Source organism: Protomyctophum bolini (genome assembly GCF_963924005.1).
Source record: "Protomyctophum bolini genome assembly, chromosome: 6".
Lineage (NCBI taxonomy): Eukaryota > Metazoa > Chordata > Actinopteri > Myctophiformes > Myctophidae > Protomyctophum > Protomyctophum bolini.
In genome coordinates this window covers 4,360,652-4,377,449 of record NC_137867.1, presented here as the reverse complement: position 1 = coordinate 4,377,449, position 16,798 = coordinate 4,360,652, and the positions used below count along the sequence as shown (strand labels likewise).

The 16,798-nt window shown below is 38.9% G+C and overlaps 2 long non-coding RNA genes across 2 annotated transcripts; both read right to left on the bottom strand.

Moving 5' to 3' along the window:
* Positions 1-5,361: 5,361 nt before the first annotated feature.
* On the bottom strand, positions 5,362-11,056 carry LOC308317158. Its single transcript, XR_013964228.1, has 4 exons — positions 10,220-11,056; positions 8,384-8,410; positions 6,007-6,037; positions 5,362-5,498 (listed from the first exon to the last, which is right to left on the bottom strand). It is a non-coding gene; the product is annotated as an uncharacterized lncRNA (long non-coding RNA).
* A 2,611-nt stretch (positions 11,057-13,667) lies between these two features.
* On the bottom strand, positions 13,668-15,831 carry LOC308317157. The gene is made up of 3 exons (XR_013964227.1): positions 15,724-15,831; positions 14,307-14,465; positions 13,668-14,181 (listed from the first exon to the last, which is right to left on the bottom strand). It is a non-coding gene; the product is annotated as an uncharacterized lncRNA (long non-coding RNA).
* Positions 15,832-16,798: the final 967 nt, after the last annotated feature.

Below are 16,798 nucleotides of genomic sequence, written 5' to 3'. Positions count from 1 at the left end.
AGTTTAGTTGGCATGTTATTCACAATGTATTTATTTTGGGCTGTATAAAATGCAAGAAATGCACAAGTTCAATGCTGTAATCAAAATTAAAATGCTCAGTTTTAGTTGGTACAGTGTCAGACAAGGATAATTTATTTTTAGCTGTGTAGCAGTGAGTACATAAAATAAACTCATTGCATCAATACCTGGGAAACCCACATCAGGTGGTTTGGCAAAACGTTTTCTTTTAACATCGCCACTCGAGTGGTCATCAGAGTCCGAGTGCACATACTGTTGCTTTGGCCTAAAAGAAATGCAACAAACAGATGTAGAATCATACTACGCTTATTAGTCATGTTTTAAGTCTGAATACATAGGACCATAATGGAAATAAGCTGTGCTGTGTGGTTGGCTGAATGCATGTTGTAGCATAAGCCGAGCTGTGATTGCGTGGTGATGGAAATAAGGACTCTGAGGGGGCCAGCTATCTAGTGTTAGTACCTCTGACTACTAACCCTAGACAGCTGGCCCCCTCAGGGGGGGGGGCATCACTTTGCCAAAGTGAACACTGTACCTGGATCTTCTTTTCTGGCGGAGATCTCCTTCGTCCGCAGATTCAATTTCAGAGGTTGGACACATAGTTGAGTTGTACTTGGCGTTTTTTGGCTTCATCAAGGGTCTCTGGAAAGAGCAGAGGGAAAATGCCAATTAACATATATCTGCAGTCCAGTGTTGAAGCAAAAAAAAGAAAAAACTCACACCTGTATACATAGCTTTTAGAACAGCTGTGTATGTGTTGCACCAATTACTCACCACACGTAGTAAGGACACGTACATCCTTATAGGGGATCCATTTATCATCTGGTTGCATTCCATCTCGAAGGGCCTTTGTGAGCTTTATGTGTTTAGGGGGCCATAAGAGAGTCTGTTCTTTAGCTTTAAACCAGCTCTCTAGAACTACTGCTGTCCCACCATTTGGGAACTGTACAACTGACCACACCACCTCACCATTCATCTTCAAAGGGCTAGGGATGAAATGAGAATTACTCAATGATCTCTCCTTACAAGCCATTGACCATACCGTCCTACAAAGCCAAAGTGCAGTAACTACACACACACACACACACACACACATTACAGATTGTATTTAATTGGCCAGGCAAACATGTTATATGTGCACATGTGATATTGCACGAATTGTGTATTCATTCATGAGGTAATGTATGCCCCCGAAAACTGACCTTTGAGTCAGTGTGTTAATATAGTTAGTTACTGCACTTGGCTTGGCTTTGTAGGGCAGTATGGTTATACTGCTAAATGAAGTAGCGGTATTGCAATGGCACCATCTCTGTCTGGAGAGAGAAAACATTTGCGCTTGATATAGCGAAGTTTACCTATCCCTATATCTTCTTGCAAGCCACTAACCTTGTATGTACCAATGTATGATGATTCACAGGGATACATGTAGTATGGCTGTTTGTGTCTGTACTTTCTGTAAATTATATATACATCTTCCTCTGATTTAAGAATATTCTCTACTAATGCAAATCCATCTCCAACCTCAATACAATTGTCTCCTTTCTTTGTGGACAGAGTAAAGCGATGAGTGGAGACCTTCCTGTACTGTTGTGAATCAGTAAACTGGGGGGGGACAGGCCCATCAGTGTGAATGTTACTCAAAATGGGATCATCAGTGGGACATGGGGACCAAACATGTGGAATTTCAGACAACCTTTTCACTACCTGTTGTAGAGGCTGATGTGGCTTGCGTAGAAGATGCTTAATTTGTCCAAGATAGTTCTCAAAAGGGAATCCTGAGATATTATCTAGAGTGCCAAACTTCCTGTATTCCTCAGCCAAATGAATAAGCTGGTGTACATTGTACACAAGTTGATCTTTTCCATACAACTCCCCAAAGTGTTCAACAAAAGAAACCATCAACTTGTGTGCAAAGGCTAACATTTCCTCAGAAATACTAGGGGACAGCAACAAGTACATTCCAACAGAAAACAACATGAAGTTGTCATACAGCTCACTGGGGAGGGAATCCTTCAAAACCACAGGACCCCAATACAACATGAAGGATCTCAACTCCGTAGCTTTCCAGCGATCTAGTTCTGACAGCTCCCTTGGTTTACGATTAAATTCACAAGGCATGCAAGGACGTAGTTTTAGCAGTTTACATGAAATGGCTTCTACAGTTTTGGAAGGAACCCTTGTTGCCAAATTCTTCCCCTTTAACCATATATTAAGCAGTTTCCTTGTAACTCCGAGACAACAGAGATGCATGTAATCAGTTGGAAACATAGAAACCATCTTCACTAAACCTGTTAAAGGGCTTGTCCCATTGTGATGGCCCTCATCAACCATGTCTGAGAAACTAGAGTCTGTCCTAAGTCTGACTTTTGTTTCAGGATATGTCATTTTATTTCTCCATACACCCTCCTGAAAACACTTGTCACAACCCGAATAGCCATTAAATGCCTTGGTCTGCTTAATATAAGCTCTAGCTGGGGCATCACAAATGAAGGAAGAAATCTGTACATCAAATTGCTTGTCATTATAAATGATGCCATTAGACAGTACATTCTGAAGATCTTTGACAAACTGTTCTAGGTACTCCGAAACACTCTTTGGCTTGCTTAGACCACAAAAAATACCAACAACAAATGGGCACTTTGTGTAGTCACATTTGAGACATCCAAGTATGGGCCAAAACTGCAGTTTAGAACTTTTGAATAAAGGTAAACCATCTATATTAAACTGTAAATTAAGAGTAGTCAGAGTAGCTGGTAAACGCAAACATGCCAACCGTGAAAGCACCCCTTTGACTAAACCAAAATGATAGTATTCTCCCCCTTCAATCTTAGTGGTAGGCACCTTTTTTTGTGTTCCAAGGAATGTTCTTCCATCTTTGGGAAGGGTGGGGTGAAATATCTTCAAAATGGACAGCAAAGAGGATAGTGCAACCAGAGAGACTGAATAGGATGTTGCCCAATATTTTAAACTTGTCATGAGGAAATCGTCATTATGCTCATCACTGTCAAAGACATGTCCAGGTTCAATTTCATCATCCCCAGCTATACTTTCAAAATGTGCATCTGGATCACCTGGTGAGTCAATATTTTCACTCTGATCACTGATAGTTAGTGGTCTGTTTAGTGGCAAGTCTGGTGTGGTTGGTAAATCTAGTGGCAAGTCTGATGTGGTCGGTAAATCTAGTGGCAAGTCTGACTTTGGTAAAACTAGCAGGCACTCAGAAGAGGCTGCGACAGGATCTGCTCTCTCTGAACGGTTTGATTGTGAATTAGCAGCAATAGTTAAATTATACTCAGTGAGGATTTCCTGCTCTGTTTCTCTCACTAATTTCTTGATTTTACGTCTTTTAGCCCAATAAGACATCTTGAGAGTGATAAGGAGCTGTAGTCAGTGTACATAAATTGTGGCCATTTACTTTGCTGCAACAGGCTGAGGAGTCTTCTTCAATGCTGCTAGTCTTGAAACTGTTATGTGATTCTGGAAGAAGAAGAAAAAAGGGGGGTCCTGATTAATGTGCAACAAGCTGAAACATTGCATAATTGTACATTTGGATCAACATCAAGCTTGTTCATTATTATAATTTAATAGTATTGTTAATTATAAAATACCAGCATAACCAAACGTCTAACTATAACAACAGGACGAATGCAGTCTGACTGAGACTTCTCTATAAAACACAACGTCATTCAATACAAAAGCACGCGATTGGTCTGTTCGTTTTGTCGCAACGCCGGTTATAAGAAGATAAAAACGTTTCAAAAGTTTCAAAACACATCGAAATATTAAATAATGTACTGGTTATAGGTCTGAGAACAGACACAGGAACCGCACGGTTCCACTTGTACACACTCCCGAGTTAAATTAATAAGGACACGCCAACAGATATTCATTTATCTTAATGTTACGGCCGGCTACACCAGGCATTTCTCGCGCTTTTTGTGTAGCCCGGCCGTTATGTTACATCACATATTCACCTATCAAGCTGCAGCATATGCACAAAACAATGCAGTTATGTCAGTGTCACTAAAGACTAAACACAGTTAATATAAAAGTAATATCGCCAAACTTACTGCAAAAGCGCTCAAAGTAGAATCCGGGGGACACTGGACAGACGAAAGCCAGCCAGTAACGGAGGAAACGGAGTGTGGTTGGAACATACCACTAGAGCTCGTTTAAGTAGGGGGGGACATTTGGACCGCTCCACTCCTTGTATAGTGACTTGTAGATGTTTTGTGACTGCACATTATGTACAAACCGCAAGTAAGAAGATTTACAGACAAGTAAGAAAATGTAAAGAAAAATGTCATCAACATATGGTGCTTAATTCAGAACGTGAGATGCCCCTCGCCCAATGATAAAATGCTCTCACCCAGAGTTCAGAGAGGGGGGGTGGGGCTGGGCGGGGGGGGCGCTGGTGGGGTGGGGGGAGTAGAGGAAGTAGGGGACGGGGGCGGGCGGAGGGGGGGTTTGGGGTGACAAACGGCATACGTTGATTCAACATTGCTTCGATGTTGGCATTTCAATCATTAAAATTCGACCACAAAACAACATTGATTCAATGACATCTTTTCAACATTGGTTAATTGGCATCAATTGGATGATCGGTTGATGGTTGATCCACCATCAATCGTCAACCTTAACCAAAAATCAACCATGTTGACCATAATTCAACATTGAATTAACATCTTTTGCTATCTGGGAGGCCTACTGAATAGTCAGATTAGTAATTCAATATTCAGTGGATATAGGCTAAACAGTATATTGATGAATTATGTAAATGATATATTTGTAATGTATACACTCTTTAAATATAGCAGTTACTTCAGTTGATGGAACACTGTTCAATAGAATTCACCCTGGATTAGTACAAAGTGTTCCTGTCGGACCTGCAAATAGGTTAATTATCACAAACAGAACTCTAAACAAGCCTATCAAACTACCATATATTTTGTTTTTATTTAGTATATTTTATTATAAAGAACCTGAACAATGACCGGAGCGTGGCCTTGCTAGGAGTACAGACTACTAATGTTAATTCTAAACAGATTGTGAAATGTGTGTGCTTTGATGATCCTGATCCAGTATCCAGTACGCAGTCCAGTCCTGGTTCAGTATGTAGAGTGCAGACACCAAGCTGATGAGTTGAGGCTGAGTTCGTATCCGGATAGTTGGCCAGTTTGTATATCAACGTATATCAGTTTGTATATCAATGTCAACATCAAGGATTGGTATATAAAGGATTGGTATATCAGGGTTGTATATCAAGGGTTGTATATCAAGGTTTGTATATCATCAAGGTTTGTATGAGGTATGACCAGAGCAAGTCTCAAGAGTTGCTCCCAACTCCGAGACTTCTCCGAGCGAGAGAGAGAAAGGGTAGAGACAAAAGACAGAGGCAGAGAGATAGCAGGGTTTGGGGTGTTGGGTTAAGAGGAAAAACAGGATCCACTGGAACCCAGGGTTCACTGCACAAGGTTTACCTGAAAGAAATAATATTCATAGTCACGTTTAGTATATCAGTAACATAAATGCATAGTAGTAGAAAAAGCTTGTAGGTCTGCTATTTTTGAAAAACAAACTACTGACATTTTTTATAATCTGATCTCAGGTCAGAATGGGTTAATCAGACCAGTGTGTGTCCAGTGGAAACCTCGTATGAATCTGATCTCAGGTCAGAATGGGTTAAAGGCCTATTCATAGTGTGGATTTTCGGTGGCGAGGTGACCACTGGAGCTGAAATAGCGTGGAGCGGTGGCGAGTAAAAACAGAGAGTAGGGCTGAGGTGGTGGCCGTGGTAGGCTCTTCACCGCAGCTCAGTGACATCATGTTGTAGTTCGGTGGTCACCTAACCATTGAAAGTCCATACTAGGAATAACACCTTTGTGTGTCAAAATTGTGTGTGTGTGTGACATCACTTCTTGCACCTATATTCAACTTGAATACAAATATTGTGTAAAAACATTATCAGTGTTGATAACTAATACTTACTCAAGTGTAGCACAACAGCAACCAGCTACGTCTGCAGATGAAAAGGAGAAAATCAGCAATTACTTAATTGTTCAAAGAATATTTTTATTTTGTGTTGTTAACCCATTGAGATCTGGCACCAGATTCTACAATATGTCTTCCAAAACCTTATCAGTGGTTCTCAAACCATTTCATGTAAAGGAAGGACCCCGAGAATTATCTGTATTTTGCCACAGACACCATCTGAAAATATGTTGTAGCAGGGACCCCCCCAGAAGCAAAGATTTGAGTTAAAGAAAACAAGCTACAAGCTCGTAGCGCAGCACTCAGAGCATGTAGATCTGCCATTTTTCAGGTAAAGTTTATAGTCATGGTTAAAAGCTATAGGGTGACACAGATGTGTCCTCAGGTCTAAATGGGTTAATAGACCATTTACAATAATTTCCTGGTAAAGGAGTAAAGTTCAATGCACACTGCTGCATATCTATAACTAAATGGCTTACATTGTAACAGCTTGCATTTAATCAGTCCGCTCCAATTTAAACACTTCACAGTTTCAACCTATCGTTCAATTGGCCATCACTAACACATTGCTATCCTCTGCGACAAAGTGGGTAGGCAGGAATGGTGTCATCTTATGAGTATTAGTGATGACCACTTAAAGCTAGGTTGACAGTTGGTCATTTAAAGCAGTGGTTCTCAAAGTGGGGTCTGGGTTTTGGAAACCCCCAGGGTTCCTTGAGGGGGTTCCCAGCAAAAAGAGTTAATGTAGCATCTAAATCAATGCAAGCACTTCAACATACTTTGGCCATTTGAAAATAGCAAATGAGCATGCAGTTCTGTTTAAAAAGAAAAATGTGTTCCTGGCACATATTTTCATACTTTTTTTGGGGCCCTTGAAATCAAAAGACCTTATTACTTAATATCCTAAAATACTAAAACGTCAACCACATTAAATCAGTAAGGCACTGATTTCACATTTACATTAACCCATTTTGGGCGGGAACCCCTTTTGGTGTTAGCACTATGTTATGCTTTAGCTATTTAAAAATAGCAGATCTACAAGCTCATAGCGCGCGCTACGAGCTTGTAGGTCTGCTATTTTTTTTTAATCGAAGAACGACTGACAGAAACATAGCTTTTTCAGAAAATTCATTTTCAAACAGACATTTTGTAGAATTTGATCTCAGGTCAGAATGGGTTAAATATGGTTTGTATTCAATCCACTGGGAGAAAAAAGTATTGCACCTGTACTACCTGCATGATGCATGTGAATAAAACCTGTAAACCTCAGTAGATTTGTGATCAGCTGGTAAATAGCATAGCTCTGTACATTTTGACATGAGGTGTTGCGGTAACACAAAATGTACCATTTATCTACACCTCATATGTCAAAACACGTTACCAACAAGAATCTGTATGATGGAATACCAAGGGTGTGCGAGACAATAGCAGCGAGGAGAATGAGACTAGCAGGACACAGACACCCAAGCTCAAAATCTTGGCCACTTGTTCACTCACAGTAGCATGGCGGCATCACCGTGAAATGAATTGGTGACCTGCTGAAATAGGTGACAATCGTGTAGACATCATATAACGTCAGTGTCCGAACATAAATCATTGCCGTTTGTTTGAGTGCGAGTGTGTTGAGTGTGAGTGAACAAGTGGCTGAGATTTTGGGCATTGGGATTTGGCATTAGAGCTGTCAGCCAGCAAGTTAGTATAAGGATGTCCCACATTAACTTATGTGGACATACTCAAGAACAAGGCAGGAGCACAAAGCACCAATGAGCTGGCCAGATCTATGGAGAACCAGGATGACTGGTCTGGGACGACCTAGAGGTGTTGTGAGCTGAAAATCAGACCTGCAAGCTCACATTCTGGCCATAGCTTAGTGAGTAGAGGCCACCGGGTAAATTGAACGTCACCCGTTCACATCCCACATTGTGAGCTTGTAGATTTAATTTCAGTGATTGACGATGCATACATCTGGGTTAAATCGTGAGGATTGTACAGTCCAATACAGTTTAGCGTTCAGTGATTCTCAACCTTTTTAACTTCATGGAACCCCCAGTTTGATATGCATTATGCCACAGAGCCCCATTTGATCCAAATGTATCTATATCTCTGGGATCCCAATCTTCACTGTAAAATGCTGTGTCAATGTATCGCCCTGTGTGAAGTGTGGAAGAGAATGCAAATCCCATATAGGTCTATTCACCCACACCCGACACTTCACCAGAAGCAGAAAACCATAGACAAAAGGTAGACGCATCTTCCGGCTCTGAATCTCGAGGGAGGCGATATTGGTAAGCTTTCCCCGAGATTCCAGTGATGTTTGGTAGGCCATTCATGGCCATTTATCTGCAAACATTAAGCTGATACATTTAATACTTACTCAGAAGGTAGGGTGGTGTCGTTTGATCTGCAGATTGAAGGAGATAGAAGAAATTGATCAGTTTGTAGTTGCTATACATGCAGAATTTGTATTTGTTCATTTCCATTCTTTTCTTTTTTAACCCATTGTGGGCGGGAACTTTTGGTGTTGGCATTATGTTATGCTTTAGCTATTGAAAAATAGCAGATCTACAAGCTCATAGTGTGCCACCGAGTGGCGCGCTACAAGCTTGTAGGTAGGTCTGCTATTTTTTTTAAACCGAAGAACCACTGACATAGAAACAGCTTTTTCAGAAAACTGTCAAGATGTGGAAGACATTTATAGAATCTGATCTCAGGTCAAAATGGTTTAATAAGAATTTGAAGGTCTTCAAAAACCATAGGTTAGGTTCAGCAACATTTTCTGTTCATTACCTGCATGATCAATGCATAGAACTCTCAGTAATATACCTCAGTAATTGTTTTGTGGCATCAGCTGGTAAACAGCACAGCTCTGTACAATTTAACTGATATTTCAGCATATGAGGTGTTGCATGCCGAATAAGGCTTATCTACAAGCACAGTGTGTTGCAAGCTTGTAGATCTGCTATTTTTTTTTTTTGACATGAGTATGACATGTAATTTTCACAGACAGAGAATATGACTCTTCGTTTTTTTACATTTTCTCCCACAACTCCTTTCCCAGTCGTCCCCACCCACCCACCATCTTTCCCCACGAGGCCAGACATACAAACAACATATAAACACAGGTATAAAACCAATAGGTTGAGTACAAAACAATACACACTACATACAGTATATACACAGGTATAAAACCAATAGGTAGACAAGATACTAAGATACAAAGAAAGGGATCATATGGTTATGATTAATAAACAACTTCAATGGGGGGTAAAATTAAGGGTAATAATAAAGATCTGCTATTTTTGTCATACAATACTAATAAGGGACAGCAGAGGGGCACAGCGTTCTACAGGGAGGGAGGAATAATGTGATCACATTCTTGCTGCAGTCAAGTGAGTGGACTCCAGCAAATCCCAGTAACTAATAGTAATAGCCACCATGGACGGGCAACAGCTTCATGTCCATGTCTCACAGCACACGCATGCTAAAATGACTCCACATTTTAACTCACTATTTCTCATTGAAAACAATGCTGAAACTGAACTCAACCGGATTGAACCATTTCCATGTCTGTTATGCAAAACATCCACTAGATGGCTCTGTGGCTTCACACACCATGATATACAAGTCAGACAGCTAAATCACTCTATGTGGGCTCTGTTTTGCCAGAGTTTCAACGGTGAAATTGTTTTTTGGGAGATGCTCACCTTACTTTGTTATACCAATATGTCTGATAAAAAATAAAAAATAAAGGCTGAAATCTTAAATGACAGAATCTGAAACAAATCATTCATTTTATCTGCATGATGGATAAATAGAACTCTTATACCACCGTAATTGTTTTGTGCCATCAGCTGGCAAACGGCAGTTCTGTACACCGGGTGGTACACAGGACCAGTGATTTCCAACATTTTTTGCTTTGAGGAACCCCCAGTTTGATATGCATTTACGCCACATAATGCCCAATTTGATACAATTACTTTAAGCAAATAATCAGTTATTTGTTTTCAATATTAAGTAAAAAAAAACAAGCTCACAACTTGCCATCATGCAAGCTTGTATATCGGCTATTTTTGAATGGCCAGAGTATAAAAGACTTTAGTAATAATAATGTATATCGGCAAAGTAAAATTGTTAATTACCTTCATGGTGTCATGTTTTTGTTCATTAAATTAATGATTGTTTCAGTTTATAAGAATACACATGTTCTTACTTGTAAAATGAGTAGTCACCAGGAGTGACGGAGGGTCGCCGGGAGGGAGGTGGGGGAGTGGGAGGAGATAGAGGAGAAAATAGGTTAAGATAGGAATAGGTTAAGATACTCAGTTCTCAAAACCATTAGCCATAACATTGTTTACATCATACAAGAGATCTAATATCTCTAAATATTATGATGAATTGAACATGGTGGAGCATTACAAGTGTAATGCTTTATGGTATATTCCACAGTTAATACTTTTATATTGAGTTGTGCTTGAAATGTACTGTAATTTTGCAAACTGTTAATAATACTGATTAACGGTGTAATAAATTCATAGAACTGACTACTAACAATGTAAACATTACAACAATTAAACTCAAACGGACACACAGCACCGGCACGCTCTAAATGCAACATGCATGATTTAACGATAGCTTGATTGTTACTTCGCAAATTATAGCTCAAACTATGATAGCCTAGTTGGCTAGCTCAATATAGAGTTGTGAGTCTGACATTACAACAATTTCACTGTTCCGCCCCGATTTAGAATGACTGAACGTCATAACAGTAACAGTTTTATTTGCTTTATCTTTTAAACAAACTGCCTACGTGAGTACGTGTGTTGCCGCTCGAGCCTCGTTGCACGCTATCCTTAGCCATTAGCTTATTGTTAGTACATAAGTTAGCCTGGCCAACATAGCCTGATAGCATGACTAAAACGTAAATAAACGAACACATAAAGACACATACTGGTGCCGGGTGCTGAGTAATAAACTGGGTTAAACGCAATTTGTCCATTTAGGTATTACATTGTACTACTCCATCTATTTAAAGTGACCATAGCGATTAGCGACCATTTACCTTGAGTTCACAAGAGGAAGTGATGTAATCCGCGGTGTCGCAGATACGGGCATCCGCCCAAAACGCCGTGCCTTTCATACATTGTCAAGATAAAATAAATAAATGGACAGTTGAACGTTATCTGGATTCAATATATATAATTACAATTGTTTTATGAAGACAGAAAAGTACTCACGTTTTGTAAATAATCCAAAATGAAGTTAATGAAACATTCTGTTCCAGTAAAAAGTCCAGAATTCAAAATATACTAAAAGCACAAGTGTTGTATCAAACTAGAAAGAAAGTACTCTTTGTGCAGAATGTGTAATAATTACACATTCTGCATCGAGTACAATAATATGTACTATAGAATATATTTTAAATAGCAGATTGATTTATTAACAGTTTGCAGAATTACAGTACATATCTGTCTATTCACTGTATATATATTTTTTTCCCTTTTCGCTTCCTATATGATGAATTCCTGTTCTGTTCTTTAACTACATAGAAGTGTATTTGTTTGTCTCTAAATGTTTTGATGAATTGAACAATGTGGACCCTGTTGTAAACAAGTGTGAGGCTTAATTGGGTCGTCCACTCACAGTTAACAGTCTTTGTATTGAGTTTGTGCTTGAAATGTACTGTAATTCTGCAAACTGTTAATAAAGATTTCAATCAATCAATATCAATACAAAAACTGTTAGCTGTGAGTGGACGACACCTTAAGCATTACTTGTTTACAAGAGGGCCCACCATTTTCAATTCATCAAAACAAGAGACGTACGAATATACATAGGCCTATAAGCTAGTCTATTTTCAAATGACCAAAATGTATAGTCTACTGCTGAAGCGGTTAATGTTTTGTAATATATATATATATATATAAATATACAAGTACGAACATGTTTGTACCAAAAGCTTTACACCAAATATATATATTTTTTTAAATCCTACAAACTAACTATAGTAGCCTAAATAAAGCTGTCAAAGAAATGTTGTTGGGTAAAAATACAATATTTGGATCTGAGACTGTAGTGGAGTAGCCTCCTTAAGTGAAGTACAAATACCTCAAAATTAAGCAGCCTACAGTACTTACGTAAATGTACAGATTCACTGCACCATTCTGCCATTATTGAAAATCTGTTTTCAATTTTCTCGCACATGCACGCATCAAAAACAATAGCCTACCAATTAAGATCAGCCCGAGTAATATTCTTATTAAGTGACACGTGACCATTGATTTGATTTGAGAATATAAATTCAGTGGTAACACTCTTGTATTTAAGTACATTTATCTATTACAGATTGTACATTACCTGTTAAACCGTGAGGCATTGATAGACTATAACGTGTACATAAACTTCAGATTAACAGTTCAAATTACATAGCATTCCGAATATTGATGCATTGCTGCCTCCTGCTGGACATTTTATCCACAAGCAGCGCTAGTACTTGACAACGGTTTTAACCAAGTGGATATTGAACATCAAATTTGAAGTCTATCAAATGAATTGCAGATTCATAATTTGATGATTTGCCATTTCGCTCTAGCTTGTGGAGCTGACAACTAATTTCACCCACTTCTTTACATTTGTAAACCTGATATGCTTCCATTTAAGATCATAATTTTGTTTTCAAGTGACAAATCTGCACAGCATGCTGAACATACAAATATTTCTAGTCCCTCTTATCAGGGTTTCACTGCAACACCATTTTTTACTTATTTGAATAGCCTTCAATGTCTTTGATCCAGCGAAATGGCTCAGGTGATACATTCAGTCTAGGGGCACTACCACATACATATTGATAAAAAATATACACACAAAAGTTGGTCACTATCAAAGTGAGTGAGACAACCACAGTGGATAGCTGGCTAACACCTGCTCCAATATAAACCATACAAATATGCAGTATGAATAAAATAAACATACAACACATTCTCATTTCTGTCACATAGGCCTACATGGAATCTGTGTGCAAACATGTAGTGGAAAAAATAACAGATCAGTTTTATAATTAGTACTTGTCTTTCAATGTTCACTTTCAACTCTGTGAAATAGTTAGTATACTGAGAATATATAGTTAAACTGTCCCTTTACGATCTTTGTTGGGTACATGATTAGGGCCGATTCATACTCCTATTTTAGAGCCGAATAAAAGTCCGTTCGGCGCTGTAGAGCCTACAATGTGACGTCATTTGAGGTTCGGGTACCGTCCTAAAGTCAGCTCTTCTGTGCTAATGAACATTTCTGACGAGCCGAAATCATTTCGGCACTACAGCTCTGAAACAGCAGTAAAATAGGAGTATGAATCAGCCCTTAGTTTATACTTTTAAGGGGGCGCATTATGCTGTGGCACAAAGTTATCCTGTCACCATGGCAGATGAGCAAGTGGGAAAAACCCTACAGAACACAAATTATACAACCATCAAGGACTGTCAATACAATAATGTTTTTGTGTAATTATATTGCCTAGATTTGAATATCCTATATAAAATACATGTTCTCTAGGCTTACTCATCTGAACCCTAATCACAAATATCATGTTTGTACACCAGTGAAAGAGATGACCCTGTGAGTATGTATACATGTCGGACAGAAACCCTGTAAAGATCAGCCCTTAGTTTATACTTTTAAGGGGGCGCATTATGCTGTGGCACAAAGTTATCCTGTCACCATGGCAGATGAGCAAGTGGGAAAAACCCTACATAACACAAATTATTGAACAAACCATCAAGGTAATTCTATTGTGACTGTCAATACAATAATGTTTTTAACTTTGTGTAATTATATTGCCTAGATTTGAATATCCTATATAAAATACATGTTCTCTAGGCTTACTCATCTGAACCCTAATCACAAATATCATGTTTGTACACCAGTGAAAGAGATGACCCTGTGAGTATGTATACATGTCGGACAGAAACCCTGTAAAGATCAAAAGATGTGACACAATTTCAGCTTGAAGATGAGGTATTTTTTCACCATCTTCATGGAATGTAAACTCTTCTTCAGCTCTTGCAACAGCTCCTCTTTTACACTTCTCCTTCACCCGTTTACATTTCTCTCCATCTCAGCCTGGGCTCCTGTCACTGCCTTGCTCACCGCCTGCCTCTTCTCCATCTCTGAACGCAGCTGTGGCAGACAGAGACACACACATTTGTATTTACTCTACATGTGTTGTGAGGACAAGATATTAGGATGGCATTGAAAATAAAGCTGGCGTTGGCTATTGAGAAAAAGCAGATATACAAGCTCACAGCGCGTTACTCTGTGCCACGCTGCAAGCGTGTACATCTGCTATTTTTGAACATTTTGGTCTGCGTCGAGACGACAGCTTCTCAGGCTGCTGTATTGGGGCATGAGGAGACGGGGCTCTCCTGGCTGAGGATCACTGCTTCCATCTCAGGCCCTGGATCCTTGGTGTGATGGAAACACAAGAGAAATTTAGTGGAAATTTGCTCCATGTATGTGCGCATGTCAACATACGTAGTTTCCACATTAACACAATCGGCACTGGGATTTCTTTCAAAATAGAAGCTAGGGGTGCCGGGAAGATATGGCCGCTTTTACTCTGTAAGCACCCCCCACCCCCATTCCAGACATATTTTTGCTTGCTTACCTCACTAAGATTACGATAAAGTCGCTGATGATCACTCGCTTCATGTTTTCATTTTCAACGTGAGGCATGTTGAATTCAGAAATTAAGAGTTTTTTCTTTGTGAGAGGTAAACATTATCTATTGATTGATTGATACTTTATTAACAGCCTTTTGGCCACCCATAGGCTTGTTTCCATTGTGGTCTTCTGTATAATATCGGAATCGGTCAGAATCTGTATCTGCAGATATATAATCAGATGGGATATCGGTCATCATTTCATAATGTGCACACCTAGAAATTAATTTAATGGAAGATAATCAAGCATTGTGCACATGTGTTAATTAGAATAGATGTTCTATACTTAGTCTATATTTGTATGTGATGTGTAAGTATAGCAAAACTGTGTACATTATACCCACACAAATACATTTCTAAACTCAGTTATATTTACACTAGTGTTTGGCATTATACACTAGTCACTAGTATGTCTATTAGCAAGTGTATATCGGAGAACATAATGATCATGATGTTCATGTAATGTATCGTTTACTGTGATGGCTACAACATAACTGTATGATAAATTAATGCTAATAATACTACCAATATTATAGATTCATAGCTCACCATATGGTCACGAATGTTTCAATTGTGCTCGGGCAGGTATTAGCAAACGTGAGCACTTTATATTTGAACTATGAACGTTTATGCAGACTTTGTCATTCAAGTTCCACCATGACAGATAAACCAACCACAGCTAATATAGCTTACTGAATGAGATGCGGATGAGAAACGTAACAAAACATCAGATTATAACTAAGGATCCGTGGTAATGATTCATGATCCAATAAGCTACTTTATCACATAAACACGTGCATTTAGATTTTACCAATTGACATAGATTGTATCGTATTTATAGTTGAAACGTTAACCTGGCGTTAGCTAGCCAGCATTAGCATTAGCGCTAGTGTGACTTTAGTCTAACACAACTACATAAATCAACATTTGACGAGAGCTACGGACCACGTTAAATCATTGTATTTACCCATAATGTCACACATCTATTGATTATTCTTACCATAAGCTTGTCAAGGATTTCATCCAACACCCACATGCAGTTGACCCATTACCACGGGTGTCCAACTCTTAGAGGTCCAACTGTCCAATATTAGTTGTTGTGCATAGCTATGGCAAATCAGTATCACAATTCACTTCCGGTTCAAGGTTAAAATAATTCTATAGGAAGGTTACCTATTTTCATTGATGCATATATCAAACTATTACAACTATTTTAACCTGAAATACAGAATAGCAGAAATCTAAATCTAAATAATAAAGGTTTACATTGAGCATCAACTTTCTAACCGTTTATATGACTTTTTTTTGCATAGTACTGTATATTTGTATATATTTGTCATTCAATGTCCCATGAACTGAATAGGAAGGACTCCAATATATAACCAATTAAGCCATAGCCCTTTCGTGGGTTTTAAATCCTCTTAGCAGACCTTGTATTGAACTCTATTTAGTGTACTTTTTTCGGCCAACTGGTAATGAAGTTATAATAAAGTAGGCATATTCAATAAATCAAGCAATGACATTCATTGTCTGTATTATGTTATTAAAACAGTGAAAGAGTTGGTCTTTCCCCCCTGAAACAATGTGTGAGTCTTGGTTGGGATAAAGAAAGCAAGTATTATTTAAGTAGTATTAAATTTATTCGTGAACAAGAAATAATGAATGAACATACAATAATAATAAAATAATAATAATAAAACAATAAAAAGCAAATCTTTTGCACGTAGCCTATGACCCCGTGCGGGGGAGAGGGTAGGCCTACGGTGCCCCAAAATAGGCCTACAAGGAAAACACTGTCTTAATGCTCCTAGACGACAACAGCGTCGTCAACATTTCCCTGGCCAAAAAAAAAAAAAAAATTTGAAAACAAGGAAGCTGCTCCTGGTCCTCTTCCTCCTCCTCGACCAGGGCGATGTCGACGTTCCCTTGGTCAAACTTGAACGTAGCCCTTCGGGGGAATTCAACTTCAGGGGGGAAAATGTCTCGAAATTTGGCCAGGGAAATGTTGACGACACTGTTGTCGTCTAGGAGCAGCTCCATCCCCTCGTCGATCTCCATCACTCCGAGGACTACCC